General features: G+C 48.1%; 1 pseudogene across 1 annotated transcript in view; it reads right to left on the bottom strand.

Moving 5' to 3' along the window:
• Positions 1-19,379, bottom strand: part of LOC309400569 (ATP-dependent RNA helicase DHX30-like) — a 98,264-nt pseudogene that overhangs the window by 33,021 nt on the left and 45,864 nt on the right. The window contains exons 5-6 of the transcript in view: positions 7,135-7,258; positions 2,918-3,067 (exon numbers count right to left, since the gene is read on the bottom strand). The product of the transcript in view is annotated as an ATP-dependent RNA helicase DHX30-like (transcript). The remainder of the gene's footprint in view (positions 1-2,917; positions 3,068-7,134; positions 7,259-19,379) is intronic.

The following is a 19,379-nucleotide window of genomic DNA, read 5'->3' as shown; positions in this document are numbered from 1 at the left end:
CCCGGCTCACTACAAGTTTTCCAAAACGCCGCTTTTCTTTCTTCCCCTCTCCTGTGCCGTCCGGCCACCCTGGGGGACCACTAGGGTCCTGAAATAAGCCAGGGTGGTCATTGGGTAGGTTCGTGGTCCTCCAGTTTGTTTAGAGGACCAGCAGCAACCCAGCCCGGTCAAAAAGAGCTCCGTGTTTTCACTGCCATCCTCCAGGAAGCTCCTCCTTTGAGGCAATTTTAGTGGAGGATTCGGTTGATTCTCTCAACTCTTGCAAATGTACAAACTTGCCCATGAGAGAATCTTCCGCCCATACTTACGGGTAACCGGTCGTGTCTCAGACAGGTCGAAGGCCAGCCTCTTCCAGGCGAGTAGGTACAGACAGTCCGAGACTGATTCTGAAGAATCACGTCGGGGTCACCAGTTGCGGGATTTGCCTTCCCGCAAAGAGTGGACTACTCATAATGAAGACAACACACAAGGTTCCTTGATGCACGAGTGGCACAGAGTGTGATCTGAAGCCCCCTTTTATTAAGAGCGTATAAGGAAATAAAAGCATTCTAATATATCATTGGTTACATATGGTTACATATAAAATTCTTGCCTAATATGGTTTTTAGCTTTACCTGCTTAAGCGGTGTTTTCAGCTATGAGTATACCACGTGTTTCCTATGCTGCTAGCAACTTCCTCAGTTTGGAAGTCCCTGTTAAGATCTAAGCATTGCTATTGTCTTTGCAAGCACAGCTTTCTAAATTGGGCACTCCCAGTGGGCATCCATCTCAACCCGCATTCACTACTCAATTTATTCCAGTCCCAAATTCCATATATGTGTTCCAATCAGGAAAACTGATCTGCACATATACCATGGCGACCTTGTTCCCACAGACAAATTGAAAGACAAAAAAGTTAAGTATAAAAAGTGGAAAGGGGGGAACATAACTAAGACAGAATATCAGCAAATAGCCCGAGCCTGTAAAGATGAAGTAAGGAAAACTAAGGCTCACAATGAAGAAAGGCTTGCCACAAAAGTAAAAAATAACCAAAAAAGCTTCTTCCAACATGTTAAAAACAAGAAAAAGGTTAAGGAAACAATTGGTCCATTGCTGGGAGAAAGTGGCAAGAAGGTGACAAGCAACAGGGAGAAAGCAGAACTATTTAACTCATTTTTGCATCTGTCTATACACAAAGGGATAAAACAGTCCAACCTATCAAAAACAGCACCACAAAAATCAGATTAGGAACACAAATTGAAATAGGGAAGAAAATGGTAAGTGAGCACCTGTCTACCCTAGACAAGTTCAAATCACCAGGACCGGACGGATTACACCCTAGGGTTCTCAAGGAGCTGGCAGACGAGATCTCAGAACCACTGAACTATATCTTTCAGAGATCCTGGAGCACCAGGGAACTGCCAGAGGACTGGAAAAGAGCTGATGTGGTTCCCATCTTCAAAAAAGGAAACAAAATAGATCCAGGAAACTACAGACCTATCAGCCTGACCTCAAAACCAGGAAAGGTTCTGGAAAAGATAATCAAGCAATGAATTAGTGAACACCTAGAAGTAAACAAAGTAATAGCTAAAAGCCAACATGGGTTTGTCAAAAACAGATCATGCCAGACTAATCTTATTGCATTCTTTGACAAAGTGACAAAATTAGTGGACCAGAGGAATACCGTCGATATAGTTTACTTGGACTTCAGTAAGGCATTTGATAAGGTAGTTTGAGTTTGAGTTTTGAGTTTTATTAAATTTATATACCGCCCCCCTCTCCCCGCAGGGACTCAGGTAGACCATAACCTACTACTAGATAAAGTAGAAGAATGTGGGTTGGACAGCATCACCACCAGATGGATTCGTAACTGGCTGACCAACCGCACTCAAGGTGTAGTCCTCCATGAACTACGTACATGGGGGGACGTATGCAATGGAGTACCCCAAGGCTCTGTTTTAGGCCCAGTACTCTTCAACATCTTCATCAATGATTTTGATGAGGGAATAAATGGGGAACTCATCAAATTTGCAGATGACACCAAGATGGCAGGAATAGCCAACACTCCAGAAGACAGGCTTAAGATACAGAAGGATCTTGACAAACTTGAACATTGGGCGCTATCTAATAAAATGAAATTCAATGGTGAAGAGAGTAAGGTTCTACATTTAGGCAAGAAAAACAAAATGTACAGGTACAGTATAGGTGGTACCTTGCTCAATAGTAGTAACTGTGAGAGGGATCTTGGAGTCCTAGTGGACAACCATTTAAATATGAGCCAGCAGTGTGCAGCAGCTGCCAAAAAAGTCAACACAGTTCTAGGCTGCATAAACAGAGGGATAGAATCAAGATCACGTGAAGTGTTAATACCACTTTATAATGCCTTGGTAAGGCCACACTTGGAATACTGCATTCAGTTTTGGTTGCCACGATGTAAAAAAGATGTGGAGAATCTAGAAAGAGTGCAGAGAAGAGCAACAAAGATGATTAGGGGACTGGACACTAAAACATATGAAGAACGGTTGCAGGAACTGGGTATGTCTAGTTTAATGAAAAGAAGGACTAGGGGAGACGTGATAGCAGTGTTCCAATATCTCAGGGGTTGGCACAAAGAAGAGGGAGTCAAACTATTCTCCAAGGCACCTGAGGGTAGAACAAGAAGCAATGGGTGGAAACTAATCAAGGAGAGAAGCAACTTAGAACTGAGGAGAAACTTCCTGACGGTTAGAACAATTAATCAGTGGAACAGCTTGCCTCCAGAAGTTGTGAATACCCCAACACTGGAAGTCTTTAAGAAGATGTTGGATAGCCATTTGTCTGAAACAGTATAGGGTTTCCTGCCTAGGCAGGGGGTTGGACTAGAAGACCTCCAAGGTCCCTTCCAACTCTGCTATTGTATTGTATTGTATTTTCTGCATCCGGCCAGCAGGCTACTAACCTTGAGCTTCTGGCATGCCATGGCGGTGGCCTTGTTCTCCGCTTCCACTTTGCGAAGCCCCTTGGTGGCGAACATCATTGGGCAGGGCCAGCGTAACATCAGTTTGCAAATCTTGGTTTTGGTGCCGATGGTGCGGAACTGCATGTACTCCTGTGTATCCTCCGGTTTGGTTGAAATCTGCGCACCCACAAAGACACCGAAACACACGCAGACACACCCCGTTCGGGTGGCAACTCACCTTTTTTTTTTTAAACAAAGTTTTATTGGTTTTTTAATATTTTACAAAGGAAAAAGGTATGGGAAAGGTTACAAATTTTGGCAGCCGCGAAATGCGGTAGGTGCACCCCCCCCTCCAAACTCATAGTGTACATTTGCATAGAATTCAAATATTACATAATAGCATATAGTCAGTGTGGTAAATTCAATTGGTAATTTCGGTCAGTTTATATCACATGGATTTTCTTACTTATTTGTGTGATCTGAGCTTTCTTGATGTCACCCCATCTCCCCCAGCTGGCAGTGCTCCGGCCGCTCCCGTGTCTTGTACATCTACTGAAGTGTCTTCTGGTTTTTCTAGGAGTAGTTTATTTTTTTCCATAAAGGCCTGCGCCTCTATCGGTGTATTAATTCTAACTCTTGTCTCCTCCCAGAATATTAGCATACCTTCAGGCAGTAACCATCGAAACCACACCCCCTTCTGGTATAGTTTATTCGCCAATTGCGAATAAAATTTTCTTTTCTCCCTCACTTTCTTGGGGATCTGTTTCAGAATGGTTATCTCCTTATCTTTGTATGTCAAGGCTTGCCCCCTTTGTGCATTCAGGATTTCATCTCTTGTGCTTTTCCTAAGAAATTTAATGTGTACCTCCCTGGGGACATTGTGTGTTCTAGCATACGCTGAGTTCACTCTATAAGCCAGGTCTATTTCCCACCCCATCTGTTGTTTTTCCTTCTGAATATACTCAGCCAAAATGGTTGTCATGATGTCCCTTATGTTTTCATCATCTGTCTCCATCACGTTCTGAAATCTAAGATAAAAAGACATTCTCTCAAACTCTATTTTCATTTGTTGGGTGTCAAGTTCTTTGTTTCCCCTCTGCACACCCTCTATCCCCCCCTTCATCTCAGCCGCCCCATCTTCCAAAAGATCCAGTCTCTGTGAGTTCTTATTAATTTTATCCTGGTTCTCTTTAATTTCTTCTTTCATCTCCTTCAATTGTCTCTTTATTTCCTCTTGTCCCTGTAGAAGTTGTTGAAGCATTTGATGAAGCTCCAGGTCCGTAGATTTAGTTTGCTTGAAGGCTGTTAACGTTGATTGTGTGCTAGGACTGGAGGTTGCAGATGTTGGGGCAGAGGCAGCAAAGCCTGACTTTCCAGGAGGTGGTCTTTTAGATGCCATTGTTTATAAAATAAAGAGTCCAGTCAGTATAAAGAAGAATCAATCAGAAAGATAGAACAGCGAGTTCCGGTTCCGGCGGCGGCGGCGACGGGCAGCTCCTTGCCCGCTCCGGCTCCCCAGTGGGCTTCCCCACTTCTTGGGGGGCACAGGACACCCCGCAGAGGGGTCCTGCCGGAGGGGCGGCATCGCGGAGGACTCCTGCAGCGGCGGCGGCCGGCGGGAGGTCTCTCGCGCGCCCAAGGCACCGGGGATCAAGCTCCGAGGGCGCTTCGCGTTCCTGCGCCTCGCGCCTCGCTATAAGCCGACTGGAGAATGCAACAATAGAAGGAAGCAGCTGCAGTGCGGTGAGGTTGCTTCTCTCTTCATTCCCTATTCTGCATGAAGAATTACTCAGCTTCTTAAAACTTTCTAACTTTCGGAGCATTTTGGAGGTGCGGCTGGAGGGAGGGGGGGTTTCCCCCCCCCCCTGGACAAGCGGCGAGGAACAATTTTGCTCTCAGCCCCCGGGGAAGGAGGAGGGGGGAGAGCCAACGAATGAAGCCTCACCCAGGCTGAGATGATTTTCTTTTCAATTTAATTCTACATATTACTGTGATTTGAGGACTTTTGGAACTTTTTAAAACTTTGTTATGCCTCTGTGCCCAAAACTGGCAGGGCAAGATGGCACACTTCCGTTGTCTTTATGAACTGTGAAACCTGACTCCACCTTTAAAATTCAGGCTTCCGGTCTTTGTCTCCGTGTCTCCCAGAGGAATCTCTTGTGGATTGGTATTTTTTAAACTTTCTAGGGGAAATTTTCTATCTATTGCCAGACTTATTAGAGAGATTCTCTTCTGCCTGGTTCTTCTGCTCCCGGACTCACCTGGCTACCCTTCTTTTCTAACTGTTTATCTTATATTTGGACTGAACTTTTAACGTTATAAAGGATGGCATCCAAAAGACCACCTCCTGGAAAACCTGGCTTTGCCACTTCTGCTCCAACATCCGCAACATCCAGTCCAGCCACACAGTCAAAGATAACAGAACTGATGCAACTTAAGACTACTGAGATGGACTTTCAACAAATGCTTCAACAAATTTTACAGGGCCAGGAGGAGATCAAGAAACAGCTAAGGGAAATGAAAGATGAAATTAAAGAAAATCAAGCCCAAATATATAAGAACTCACAAAGACTGAATCTTGTGGAAGGGGGGGTGGAGGAGGTGAGGGGGGGGGGTAGAAGCTGTGCAGAAAGGGAACAAAGATCTTGACATCCAACAGATGAAAATAGAATTTGAGAGAATGTCCTATTACCTTAGATTTCAAAATGTTATAGAAGAAGATGGGGAAAACATAAGGGACATCATGACAAACATCCTGGCTGACTACACACACAAAGAAAAACAACAGATGGGGTGGGATATAGACCTGGTTTATAGAGTGAACTCAGCTTATGCTAGAACACACAATGTACCCAGGGAGGTTCACATTAAATTTCTTAGAAAAAGCACAAGAGATGAAATTCTGGGTGTACAAAGGGGGCAAGCATTGACATACCATGATATGGAGATAACCATTCTGAAGCAGATCCCTAAGAAGATTAGAGAAAAAAGGAAGAATTATTCGCAATTAGCGAATAAATTATACCAGAAAGGGGTGTGGTTTAGATGGTTGATGCCTGAAGGTATGCTGATATTCTGGGAGGAGACAAGAATTAGAATCAATTCACCCATAGAGGCGCAGGCCTTTATGGAAAAAAACAAAACACTCCTAGAAAAAACACGAGACACTACAACGGACACGCAGGACACGGGAGGGGCCAGAGCTCTGCCAATGGAGGGAGATGGGGCAATAGCAAGAAGACTCAGATCACAAAAATAAACAAGAAAATCATATTATTATAAACTGACCGAAAGTGATAATGGAATTATATCTGGATTTTATACTGTAATGTCTAATCTGATTGAATTTAGTAATAGAACTAATATGCTGATTGTAATCAATTATATACCAATGCATTATATATAAATGTATACTATGAGTATGGAGGGAGGGGCGCCTGTCACATTTTGCAACTGCCAAAATTTGTATACCTGTCCATTTACCCTTTTCCCTATAAATGTTGAAAAACCAATAAAATTTTTGTTAAAAAAAAAAAAAAGAAAGATAGAACAGCCAAGAGAGTCCAGGAGACAGAGAGTCCAGGCACAGGGGAGTTTTCTAATCACCCTGGCAAAAGAGCAGTCGTTTTTCACTCCAGGGGGTTCAGAAGCAAACAATCCACAATAGAATTATCCAGGTAGCACGGAGACAAAGACCGGAAGCCTGAAGCTAAAAGGTGGAGTCAAGTTTCACATTTCATGAAGACAACGGAAGTGTGCCATCTTGCCCTGCCAGCTTCGGGTATTGAGGCAACAAATAAAGTTTTCAAAATTCAAAGTTCCCAGGGCTTCCAGATCTCATTGTCTTAAACCTTAAAAGTTTAAATCTGAAAATCCATTTAATAGGGGTGTGACATCTTTGGTTTGGCTCTCCCCCTCCTCCTTCCCTTGGGGCTGAGAGCTCACTTGTTTCCAGCCGCTTGTCCAAAGGGGGGGGGGGGGAAATCCCCCTCCCCTCCAGCCGCACCTCTCCAAATCAAGCCAAAAGTTCAAGTTTGCACAGCTGACAGATTTTAAAGTTGGTAATAGGAATGAAGGGAGTCTACACCTCACCGCTCTGCCGCCGCATCCTTCAGCTTTCTTTCCTCCGATCTGCTCCCTGGTGCCTTGAGCGCGCAGGGGACATCCCGCCAGCCGCCGCCGATGCAGGGATCCCCCGCGATGAGGTGGCAACTCACCTTGATGGTGGAGGAGGAGGTGGCGATCTGGATGACCTGGGCGAGGAGGTTTTTTGGCAGGGGAAACTGAGTCAGGGGATGCAGGGTGGTGTTGTCATCAGTCATTTCCACTGAGAGTGCGTCCCTGCACGGGGAAAGAAAATGTTGTATCTGTGAGTGTGTGCCTTGTTTGCGCCCCATGTGCACATCTGTTTGCTGCCTTTGCCTGTTTTATTATTAGGAGCTTGCAGGGAGTCCTTGACTTACGACCATTTGTTTAGTGACCATCTGGGACTGGGAAAAGGGACTTGGGACTGGATTTTTGTTCTGAACCGTGGAGAGTAGGAGCTCAGCAGTGGTTGTTTAGGTGAGGACTAGCCTTCGTTCAACTGGGTTTTAGGGCTGGACATGAGAGTAATCCTCGCTTAACAACTGACGGTTTAAGGGCCAGTCAAAATTACGACAACGCCCCCTTCCTCGACACATTACCAAAATTGAGCTGCATATTCCTGTTGCAAAGCAAAACATCTGTTGAGTGAGTTTTGCCCCATTTTACGGCTTTTCACACCACAGTTGTTAAGCGAATCACTGCAGTTGTTAAATTAGGAACATGGTTGTTAAGCAAATCTGTGTTCCTCTCTGACTTGGCTCATCAGAAAGCCACAAAGGGGGATCACAGGGACCCCAGGACACTACACCCATCGCAACTATGAGTCAGTAGCCAAGTGTGTGAATTTTGATCATGTGACCATGGGGATACGGTAACAGTCGTAAGTGTGAAAAATGGTCCTAAGTCACTTTTTGCAGGGCTGTCATAACTTTGAACGGTCACTAAATGAACGGTTGTAAGTCAAGGACTATCTTTATTAAAATCTTCATGTTCTATTCGCAAGTCAACTACAAGAAGTTAGTATAGTTACTCAGAATTGAGCTCATTTTCATTGAAAAGTGACTTAGGACCATTTTTCTTACTGAAAGTGACGTATCACCATTATTCACACTGAAAGTGACATATCACCATTATTCACACTGAAAGTGACATATCACCTGTCAGGCCTGCAGCCGGTTCCTTTTGGGATCTTTGGCCTGCCACACTAATATTCTATTATACTATGCTGTTTCATTAGTGGGGAATGTCAGTTGATCTTACCTGAACTGCATGTCTCGAAGGAAGGCGTGGGAGCAGTCACGTCTGGGTATTGTCACAGCCCTTCTGCCCGAAGACTGAGGTAAATCTTGAGGTCACACCTCTACTCCTCCTCTGACTCTCCAGATTAACCGATGGTCCAGTCAAGGCGTATCTAGAAGGAAGGGAACAGGGTAAGCCGCCCCCCACTCCCCTCCTGGTCCCTGACTGACCGGTAACTATATACTCAGGCCCACCCTGCACGGGGCGCACACGGGCGGGAAGTGACTGCTCCCACGCCATCCTTCGAGACATGCAGTTCAGGTAAGACCAACTGACAGTCTCGGAAGTGGGGCGTGGAAGGAGTCACGTCTGGGACATACCAAAGCTAGGTGTCCCTAGGAGGGTTGCCAGGGCCTGAGTCCCCCCGAGTGTCTAGCACTCTCTGGAGAACTCTCCTCCCAAAGGACGCTTCCGCGGAGCGAAAGTGTCCAGACGATAGTGTCTGATGAACGGTGAGGGCGAGGCCCATGCTGCTGTCCTGCAGATGTCCTAGATAGGCGCCTGGGTGGCCCAGGCCGCCGAAGTGGCCGCACTCCTGGTGGAGTGTGTGGTGATGCCCTCGGGCACCAGAAGGCCCCGTGCCTGGTAGGCCTTTGAGATGGCCAGCCTGATCCATCGACTGATGGTAGCTGGAGAGACCTTCGCTCCCCTGGATGCCGGATGGAAGGAGACGAAGAGTGCCTCCGACCGTCGAAAGGCCGACCTGCGCTTCAGATAGATGCGCAGAGCCCTCCTGACATCCAGGCGGTGCCAGGATGTCTCCCTTCCATAGGAGGGAGTTGGACAGAAGTCCGGGAGGACAATCTCCTGGGCCCTGTGGAAGGGGGAATTGACCTTTGGTAGGAAGGCTGGGTCAAGTCTTAGGACGACCCTGTTGCTGTGGAGGGTGCAGAGATCCGCTCTGGCCAACAATGCGTTGATCTCTGACACCCTCCTGGCAGAGGTGATGGCTACTAGGAACACTACCTTTAATGGAAGTAGCTGGAGGCTCACCTCCCTCAGCGGCTCGAAGGGTGCTTCCAGAAGTGCCTGGAGCACCGTGGTCAGGTCCCAGGAGGGAAAGCGGTAAATCACCGGGGGTCAAAGGTTGGTGGCTCCTCTGAGGAACTGCTTGATGATGGGAAGCTGGGACAGGGACTGGTTGCCCACACCCCCTATGACTGTGGCCAGGGCAGAGACCTATCTTCTGAGGGTACTGGGGGTGAGGCCCTTGTCCAGCCCATCCTGGAGGAAGTCCAGTACCTATGAAACTGTGGCCGATGCCTGTTCTACCTGAGCCGTCCGGCACCAGGCCACGAAGGAGACCCATGTCGCGTCGTAGATGCGAGTGGTAGATCGCCTCCTGGCCGCTTCAATTGTCCCAATGACCTTGGAGGAAATCTGAGCCTCCCTTAATTGAGTCCACTCAATCTCCAGACGGTTAGCTGGAGCCAGTCTGGGTCTGGGTGAACCAGATTCCCCTGGATAAGGGCCACCTCCCCCAGGGAATCCTCCAGTGGGGGGTGATTGACATCTCTATCAGATCTGTGAACCAGGGACGCCGGAGCCAGTAGGGGGCCACCAGGATGACCTCCGCCCTCTCTAGCACTAACTTCCTGAGGAACCCAGGAAGGAGAGGGAGGGGAGGAAAGGCGTAGAGAAGACCTGATGGCCAGCTGCAGCGCAGGGTGTCGTTGTCCATCATCCCCTGGGTCTGGAATCACAATATGAACCTCGGTAGTTGAGTGTTTGTCGAGGAAGCGAAGAGGTCCACTGCTGGACGGCCAAATTCCTGGCAGATCCGACTGAAGACGTTGGGGTGAAGTTGCCACTCTCCGTGGTCCAGTTTCCCTGTTGAGCCAGTCCGCCTGGTGGTTCTCCATGCTGGAGATGTGCTCTGCTCGGATGGATAGGAGGTTCCTTTCTGCCCAGTTCCCCAATCTCACTGTCTCGTCACGAAGACATCTGGAGTGGGTGCCTCCCTGTTTGTTGACGTGTGCCTTGGCCGCCATGTTGTCCGTGAGCATTAAGACGTGCTTCCCAGCTACCGTCGTCTTGAAGCGCCGCAGGACTAGGTGCATCGCTCTGAGCTCCAACCAGTTGATGCTCTTGCGAAGGTCAGTCACACTCCACCTCCACTGAGCTAGTTGGGAATCCAGGTGTGCTCCCCAACCGAACAGGCTCACATCAGGGAGTCCTTGGACAGGGCCGGGGACATCCACCAGCAAAGAGACAGGAGTACCTGTGGGGTCACCCTGACCTTGAACTCTGTGTCGCTTGTCCGGTCTCTCTGGTGAGGGAGGAGGAACCACTGCAGTTCTCTGGCATGGAGCCGGGCCCAAGGCACTATCCCGATGCAGGAAATGAACTTGCCGAGAAGCCTGGAAAGAAGAGCTACAGGAACAGATTGATGTTTGTGAATCTCTAGAATCATTTGAACAATGGTGTCCCTACGCTCCTCCAAGGGGAACACCTCCCCCCACCGAGTCAATGATGGTTCCCAAGTGCTGGAGCCTAGTAGCTGGGGTCAGGTGACTCTTCTTGATGTTGACCGAGAATCCCAGAGATCTAAAGGTGGCAATGGTGAGGCTTAAGTCCCCTTTGGCTTGAGCCGCCGAGGGGGCTAATATTAGGATGTCATCGAGATAGCAATGCAGTCGAACCGGAGTGGAGCGGAGGTGAGCTGCCACGATGGCTAGGACCTTGGTGAAGGTCCTGGGGGCGGATGCCAGGCCGAAGGGCAGCACCCTGTACTGATAATGGTTGCCCCCATAGGAAAACTTGAGGCACTTACGGTGGTCCGGTGCAATCATGATGTGCAGATAAGCCTAGGTGAGGTCCATTGAGGCTAGGAAGTCTCCCTGTCTGATCCCCTCCAGGATAGATTTGAGTGAGGCCATCTTGAACTTGCGGTAAACCAGTCTAGCATTTAATAATTTCAGGTCCAAGATGGCCCTCCACCCTCCAGAGCTTTTGGGGACCACAAAGAGGCTGGAATAGAATCCTGCTCCCTTCTCCCCCTCCGGCACCAGCTCCACTGCTCTGATCTCCAGAAGGTGCTGAATGGCCTTGCGCATGAGAGAGCGCTTGGCCGGGTTTTTGGAAGAGGAAAAGACCTGGAATCTATTCGGGGGTTGTGAGAAGAATTCCAGATGGAACCCAAACCTGACCATTTGCAGCACCCATGCGTCCGTGGTGATCTCCGCCCAATGATCCCCAAACAGGGAAAGGCAGCCACCGATGGGGTGATTCGATCCCGAATCACTTGTTTCTGCGGAAGGGGCACCCCCCCCGAAAGGGACGTTTGTTAGACTGCTGGAACCTGTCCCTGTACCTAGGGAACTGCCTATCCCCCTGCCTGGTAAACCTGGGTGCAGAGTACCTCGGTTGCTGGAAGTCCTGTTCCTGCGCCCAAAAGCTGGATCTTCTGGGGTAAGGTGCCGAACGGTGATCCGATCTCTTGGACGTGGAGGGGAAGACCGTTCTCTTGTTCTTGTCTTCCACGAGGATAGGGTCCAGGGATGGACCAAACAGCTTTCCTCCTGTGTACTCTGTGCCTGCCAGGTGCCACTTTGCCCGGAACTCCGCCGGAGTTCTGTCTTGGAGTTGCTCCAGCCAAAGCAAGGTGGACCTGTTAAAAAAGGATGCTGCTGCTGCAGCCCTGATTGCCCACGATACTGCCTGGAACATTCTGCGCATGACTAAATCCGCCTTCCTGTTTTCTGGCTTCAGGCAATTGGAGATGTCTCCTGTCACTACTGGGGAAGAAGATGCCAGGCTAACCACCGGGGTGTCCACTGTAGGAACCTGCAAGGCTTGATCAAAGTTGATATTAAGGTTATAAAACCTGCGATCATTACTCCCCGGGGTGGGAAAAGTGCCAGGCTGAGCCCATTGTGACTTGAGCACCTCTAGGAACAGGTCTGGGGTAGGGATCTCCACCTTCTCCACCTGAGGTCTGTGGAAAGGACCCTTTTTGGCTCCCCTGCTCATGCCGGGGTTGGCAGTGTCCTGACTGGCTACTAGAATGTCCAGGTCTGCTGTGGCCTTAGCCTTGTGTAACAGAGAGCTGAACAGAGCGGGGGGGGGGGAGACCCAATATGGCTGGGGCTTTGGGGGTTTGGGCCTCCTCATCATCAGAGAAGCCCACTTCCTTAAGCTCCCCCTCCTCTGACTGCGATTCCTTGCTAGCCGTGGAGGGAGAATCTGCCCTGAGGTCTCTGGATGTAGAAGGACCGGGTAGGTCTAGATGACCTCGAGGGGACTTGCGAGCAGCCTTGCTTCTGTTACCCTGAAACTGGTGCTGCATGCCTGAGGAAATGCCGTGGGTGATAGCCCTGGCTAGAACCTCCTGGAAACTCTGGGGAAGCTCTGGGTAGGCCGGAGATAGCCTAGGGGGCTATGGATCTCCAGGATCAGGGCCTTGCGATGCCAGGCGCTGCCTTGGTAGGCTGCTGGAATGGCAGCCGAAAGGGTCTCCCCTCGATCCAGCTGGATGCACTGGAGATGGGGGGGCTAGGGAACTCCCCCCCCCAGGGAACCACGTGGAGAGGCTGAACGCCCGGGGGGATCCCTGGTGGAGTCAGGCCTGACTGGGGAACGGGATCTGGCTGGAGAAGGGCTAATGGTGTCCCTGATCCTCCTGCCTGCCACCCTGGTGATCCTCACTTCCTCCCCAGAGTGCTCCCTCCGAGACTTGGAGGTGCACTTCCTTGCCTTGGATCTGCCCCTCTCAGTGGGATTGGGCCCTCAGGAAGTCCCTTCGCCTGGGTCTGCCAGCCTGGGGGAATCGGGCCTGGACAGTCCTGCACTCCTTAAATTGCCCGCCATCGCGACCTACTCATGGTTTGTTGATCTGCCTCCCCTCTCTCTCTGCGCTGAAACCGGTTATCAGGCTGACTGCGGAGGTTTGTAACTCCCTCCGCTCTTCTCTCTCCAGCCACGCCGCCGATCCGCGGCTCGATCTAAAACCGGCCCTCTGCCAGAAGCTGTGGCCCTCCACGGACCACTGGAGGAGCTCAGGCCGGTTTCTGCTGTTGCTGGCGGAGGTTGCGGTCGCTTGTGGTCTCTGTGCCCAGAGACCTTGCTGCTTCTGCGCGTGCGCTCTACAATCCAAAATGGTGACCGCCTACCACGCGGCCCGACCACGTGAGTCGCTCTCTTCCTTCCTGTTGAAAACTCTATGGAGCCTGCAAAAGAAGCCCTGGGAGCCTCTCAGGAGCGCTGCCCACTCCTGTGCACAGGCCAAATCGCACGCTCAGAGGAGGTAAGCTTTTTAAAAGTTTAGGAAAAATAAGAGGTACAAGAAGAAAAAAACCCTTAGCAAGGAGAGCCAGGTATTAGCTGCTTCTAGGCCGAAGACTGAGATTAATCTTGGCCGTGGCCTCAAGATTTACCTCAGTCTTCGGGCAGAAGGGCTGTGACAATACCCAGACGTGACTCCTCCAACGCCCCACTTCGGAGACTTGAGAGGGGGAATAGTAAGGAGTAAATGTGATGTTGTCAAAACAAAATTATTTTCTAGAATCCAAGGTCATCCTTTGTCTCTACACCTCTGCACCTGACCGGAACTGGATGGGTGGAACTGCCAGCGTGGCAGAGGAAGATCGGACCATGCAATGGACTTGTGGGTGTGGGGGCAAGATCTTGAACTTTCAACTGGGTGGGGAAAACCGGGAAGCTTTCAGATTTGGGTTTTCCCAGTTGTGCTAACATGACTCTCTTAATAAAGTGGAACTTTGAGCAATACTTTGCCTTGGACTCTGATTTAATTTTGGATGTTATTTGGAACCCTGACATTAACCCGAATCTCCCTTAAAACACTTCACCAGCTACCCCTGCAGGGGGTGCTGAGAGGGGTGCTGACTCCCATCACTGATCCGACCCGGGTCAGAGTAAAATATCAGCAAAGATGAAGATAGAGCCCATGGGAATGGTAGCAGATAACGGGTCGCTTCTCTGTGTGGACAGAATCTGCAAACATTCCAAAGTTGCAAGGGAAGCGGCGGAGGAGGAAACCTGGAGATTTATCGCATCTGGAAAAATGCTGTCTGAGCTGGAGGGGGTTGAAAGGGCTGTTTCAACACATGGCTGGAGAAGACAAAAGCAATCACCCAGTAGCTGACCAGATGATTGGAGCCTCCCAGACCAACTTATGCAGCCGAACGTGAGTGAAAACAACCCTCGCGTTAGCTCAGGACCACCTAAATGGCCCCTGGCTCACCCCACATTCTCCTTCCCTAGCAGAGGCTCTGCAACGCACTGGAGTGGAGATTTTTACTCCTTCCACACAGCGACAAGTGAAATGACCCATTACTCTGCAGCTGAGCCCCAGACAGATCCCCCATCAACATGGGGAAATCAATCCAGCCAGCAGAAAGGTGCTTGGGCCACATCTCCCCCTAGCCAGCCACCGATGTTTGGGCTGCAGCCTGTGAATGAAGCACCACCGGGGTGGGCTTCCTTCCCAGGTCATGGATGGGAGAGATACCAGTGACTGCCTTTGGCCACCAACATGGAGAAATCAATCCAGCCAGCAGAAAGAGGCTTGGCCCACATCTCCCCCAGCTAGCCACCGATGTTTGGGCTGCAGCCTGTGAATCAAGCACCACCGGGATGGGCTTTCTTCCCAGGTCATGGATGGGAGAGATGCCAGTGGGCGCCTGCCTTCCCTCAGCAGATGGCACCATGTCAGATACCTGGGCAGGGGCAAACCCAGGGATTGATCCCCCCACTGATTCCAGTCCCACCTGCAATGCCCCAAAGGACTTTTACCTCACCTTCCAACAGAGAAATAATCTTGACAATGGCAGAAGGGATGAATGAGGGGGAAGCTGCAGGATGGATAGCGGACCATCGTGACGAGGCGGCTCCTAAGTTTAGAGATGCAACTGGGGTCCTTCCCTCAATGGGGGGGGCAATAAAATGTCACCATTGCTTTCAACCTGGCCACAGAGCGTCAGAGTGCCTGACTCCAGCCCCAATCTCACAAACGCGCACACCAACCACCAGCGTGGTAAAGAGAAGGCCCCAGAAGCCACCAGAAAAGAGTCATCTGGGTCAACAACCTCAGAAAGCGGATCCCCAACCTAAGGTGATGAAAAGTCCAACCAATGGGGAAACCTCAGAGGAAGAGAATAGTGTAGACGACACGATGGTAAGTGCACCCATCCATCCCTTCGCCATCCAAGCCAAGCTGCAAGTACCCGAAACGGGGATGGAAGGGGAAGTTCAAGTAGTCGTGGACCCGATGCTCAATCAGCATGTCAACTGTAAAGCAACTAGGCATAAGCGCAAGACCTCTAGCTCATCCCATTTGGATTGAGCAGGTAGATGGAACGCTAATTAGGGGGACCCCGGCCACACTAATGACTGAACTGGTAAAGTTACAAATAGGCCGCCACTATGAGCTCCTCAGATTCATTGTGGCTCCAAAGATGCCAGAATTAATTATCTTGGGGCTTGCATGGCTGGACAAGTGGACGCCTACAATAAAGTAGGAAGACGGCGGTAGGAAATTGATTATCGGATTAGGGCCACTACCACCGGTGGAGCCAAAGGGCCACCCAGGGATGATTGGACCCAAAAGCCCAGAACCTACAGCACCTGTTGGATCCTCAGGGATCCAACAAGTACCAAAAGACTACTGGGACTTGGCGGAGGTGTTCAGTAAGGAAGATGGCAACTATCTTCCCTGTCACCGGCCCACAGATTGCGCAATAGACTTCAAACCTGGGGCTACCCTACCAAAGCCGAAAATGTACTCCATGACTCCCAAGGAGATGGTTGAATTGAGGAAGTCCATCGACACCAATTTGAAGCGGGGGTTTATTGAACCAGCGAAGTCGAAAGTAGCGGCCCCAGTGCTCTTCAGAGAAAAGAAAGATGGCAGTGTTCATCTCTGTATTGATCTGCGAGCCTTGAACATGGTATCCCCTCCCCCTCATGAAAGATATGTTGAACCACTTGGCTAAAGGCAAGGTGTTCACCAAGCTGGACTTGAGAGAGGTGTATTAACGCATAAGAATCAGAGAGGGAGATGAGTGGAAGACCGCTTTTAACTGCCCCCTTGGCAGCTTTCAATTCCAAGTCATGCCATTTGGGCTACAAGGAGTACCCGCAGTCTTCATGCAGTACATAAATGAGGTGCTACATGAGTACCTGTACCTTGTTTACCTTGATTACATCTTGATCTTCTCTGAAACCCTGGAAGAACACGTGAAGCTGGTAGACAAGTCCTAGAAAAACTTCTAGCCAACAAGCTATACGCAAAGTTTTTGAAGTGTGAGTTCCACAAAACTTCACTAGATTACCTGGGTTATTGCATCTCCAATGAGAGGATAGAAATGAATCCAGGAAAAGTGAAAGCTGTGTTAGACTGGAAACCTCCAAGTACTCGCAGACAACTACAGAGCTTTCTTGGACTTGCCAATTTCTACAGGCAGTTCATTCCAGCTTTCGCGGAGATTGCCCTCCCATTAACTGAACTATTAAAAACGGGGCCTTCCCCGACAAAGCCAAAAGCAAACCAACCCCTAAAGTGGACAATGGACTGTCAAAAAGCCTTTGAGAAATTAAAATGGCTCTTTGCCCAAGAGCCCATACTGCAACACCCAGAGCGACAATTCATAATCCAGACGGATGCCAGTGTTGTAGCGGTAGCAGCAGTGCTACTGCAAAATAATAAAGGCCATCTCTTGCCGTGTGCTTACGTCTCAAAAAAACTCACCACTACTGAAAGGAGGTGGGCCATTTGGGAGAAAGAGGCGTTTGCGATCAGGTGGTCCCTGCTCACTTGGAGACATTTCCTGGAAGGGGGGGATATGCCGTTCGAAGTCTGGACTGATCATAAAAATCTCGAAGCTCTCAAAGCCCATTGAAGACTATCCCCAAAACAAGTTCGCTGGGCACAATACTTCCAAAGGTTCCAATTCGAACTGAAACACATCCCTGCAGGGAAAAACTTGTTGACGGATGCCTTGTCAAGAAAACCACAGTATGGAAAAGAAGCAAGGGAAGACAAACAAGATGATATCCAGGCACAAGCGGGTGCTGCTCAAACCCTGGATTTACCTGAGATAGAAGAAATCATGGAACAAAGACAAACTCGAGCGGTTACCAAACGTAAAGAGCAAGAATTAAAGATGCAACAAGCCCAGACAATAATCCAAGAAACTATAAGCATAAATACAGAAGCTGTGGGGGGAGCCAGACCGAAGATGAAATTCCAGCAGGATTTCCAGGTCGCTCTTAAAAAGCTTCAGGGGGCTGAAGATGACAATTAGATTTCTAACCTGGAATGTTAATGGTTTAAACTCACCACAAAAAAGGAAAAAATATTCCACTATCTGAAACAATTTAAAAATGATGTGATTTGTCTGCAAGAAACACATATTAGAACACAGGACCAGAAATATCTGATGAATGCAAGACTGGGACTACATTTTGTGGCATCTGCTCCGGAGAAGAAAAATGGTATAGTTACATACTTAAGAAAAGATTTAAAGGCTGAATTAATTGAAGCAGATCCTCAAGGAAGATATATTGCAATTGAACTATTAATAGAAGGAAAGAAAATACTTTTAACAGGAGTATATGCCCCCAATTAACAACAAGAAAATTTTTACAAGTTGCTTCATACCAAATTAATACAATGGGATTATAGATCGTGTATATTACTGGGTGATTGGAACAGAATATTGGACACTATGAAGGACAAGAAGAGACTCTTGCAAAATACTCAAACACGAGCAAGATTGCCTAAATCTTTTTTTGACACGATAGATGATATGGAACTGAGAGATATCTGGAGAGAACGGAATCTTAAAGAACGGGACTTTTTCATTTACATTTTTTTCCGATAGGCATCAATCCTTTTCTAGAATTGATTTTATACTAATTACAAATGATTTCCTTTCCAGGGTGAAGAAGACGAAGATATGTCTGAGAACTCTAACAGATCATAATCCGGTTTGGATGGAATTGGAATATGGAGAGGGATCTAGGAGGTCTTGGAGGTTAAATGAAAATCTATTTAGATACGAGAGAAATGTTACAGAATGCAAAAAATTATTGAAAGAATATTTTGCTTTTAACATGCATAAGGGGACATCTATGGAAATGGTTTGGGACGCAAGTAAAGCATATATGAGAGGTGTTCTAATAAAGTTAAATAACCTACATAGACGTAGACAGGGAGAAAAGCGAAGGGAATTGGAAGAAGAGATAAAAAAGAAAGAGCAGGTGCTAATATCTAACCCAGATGATAAGAAGACAAAAGAAGTAATTACTTCACTCCGAGGGCAGTTTAACATGTTGATGTCAGATCAAGTAGCCACTAATTTGCTATACGCTAAACATAATACTTTTTGTAATGCAAATAAACCAGGCAGGTGGTTAGCATACATGTTAAGGAAGAAACAAAAGTTTCATACTATAGAGAAAATACAATACAAAGGTAAAGAAGTCTATCAACAAGACATGATTAAAAAGGCTTTTTTAGAATTCTATACTAGACTGTATGCTGGTGATAAAATACAAGGTTTAGATAGATATTTTGAGAAAGGGAAAATCCCTATAGTTACAGATGAGCAAAGGGAAAGACTGAATCAACCGGTAACCATGGAGGAAACCCTCCTGGCTATTAAGCAGTTAAAAAATGGCAAGGCCCCTGGTACAGATGGGTTGACGGCGGTTTATTACAAAAAGTTACAATTAGAAAGGGTAGAACCTCTTAAGAAATTATTCAATAAAATTCAATTGGAAGGCAGGGTATCACCATCTTGGAGAACAGCCTTTATTTCCCTGATCCCGAAAGAAGATCAGGATCACACTCAGCCAAAAAACTACAGGCCTATATCATTACTTAATACAGATTATAAAATTTTTGCTAAAATGTTAGCAAATAGGCTGATGTCAGTTATACAACAAACAATTCACAATGATCAATCTGGTTTTATACAGGGGAGACAAATGAAAGGTAATGTAAGACAAATTGTTAATATATTGGAATATTTGGGGAAGAATAACCAAGTTCCCGCAGTGCTTTTATTCTTAGACGTGGAGAAAGCATTTGACCGAGTGAATTGGCAATTTCTAA

Source organism: Natrix helvetica (assembly GCF_964273705.1).
Source record: "Natrix helvetica genome assembly, chromosome: W".
Classification (NCBI taxonomy): domain Eukaryota; kingdom Metazoa; phylum Chordata; class Lepidosauria; order Squamata; family Natricidae; genus Natrix; species Natrix helvetica.
Note: the sequence above shows the minus strand (reverse complement) of the source record. Positions and strands in the feature narration are given on the sequence as shown.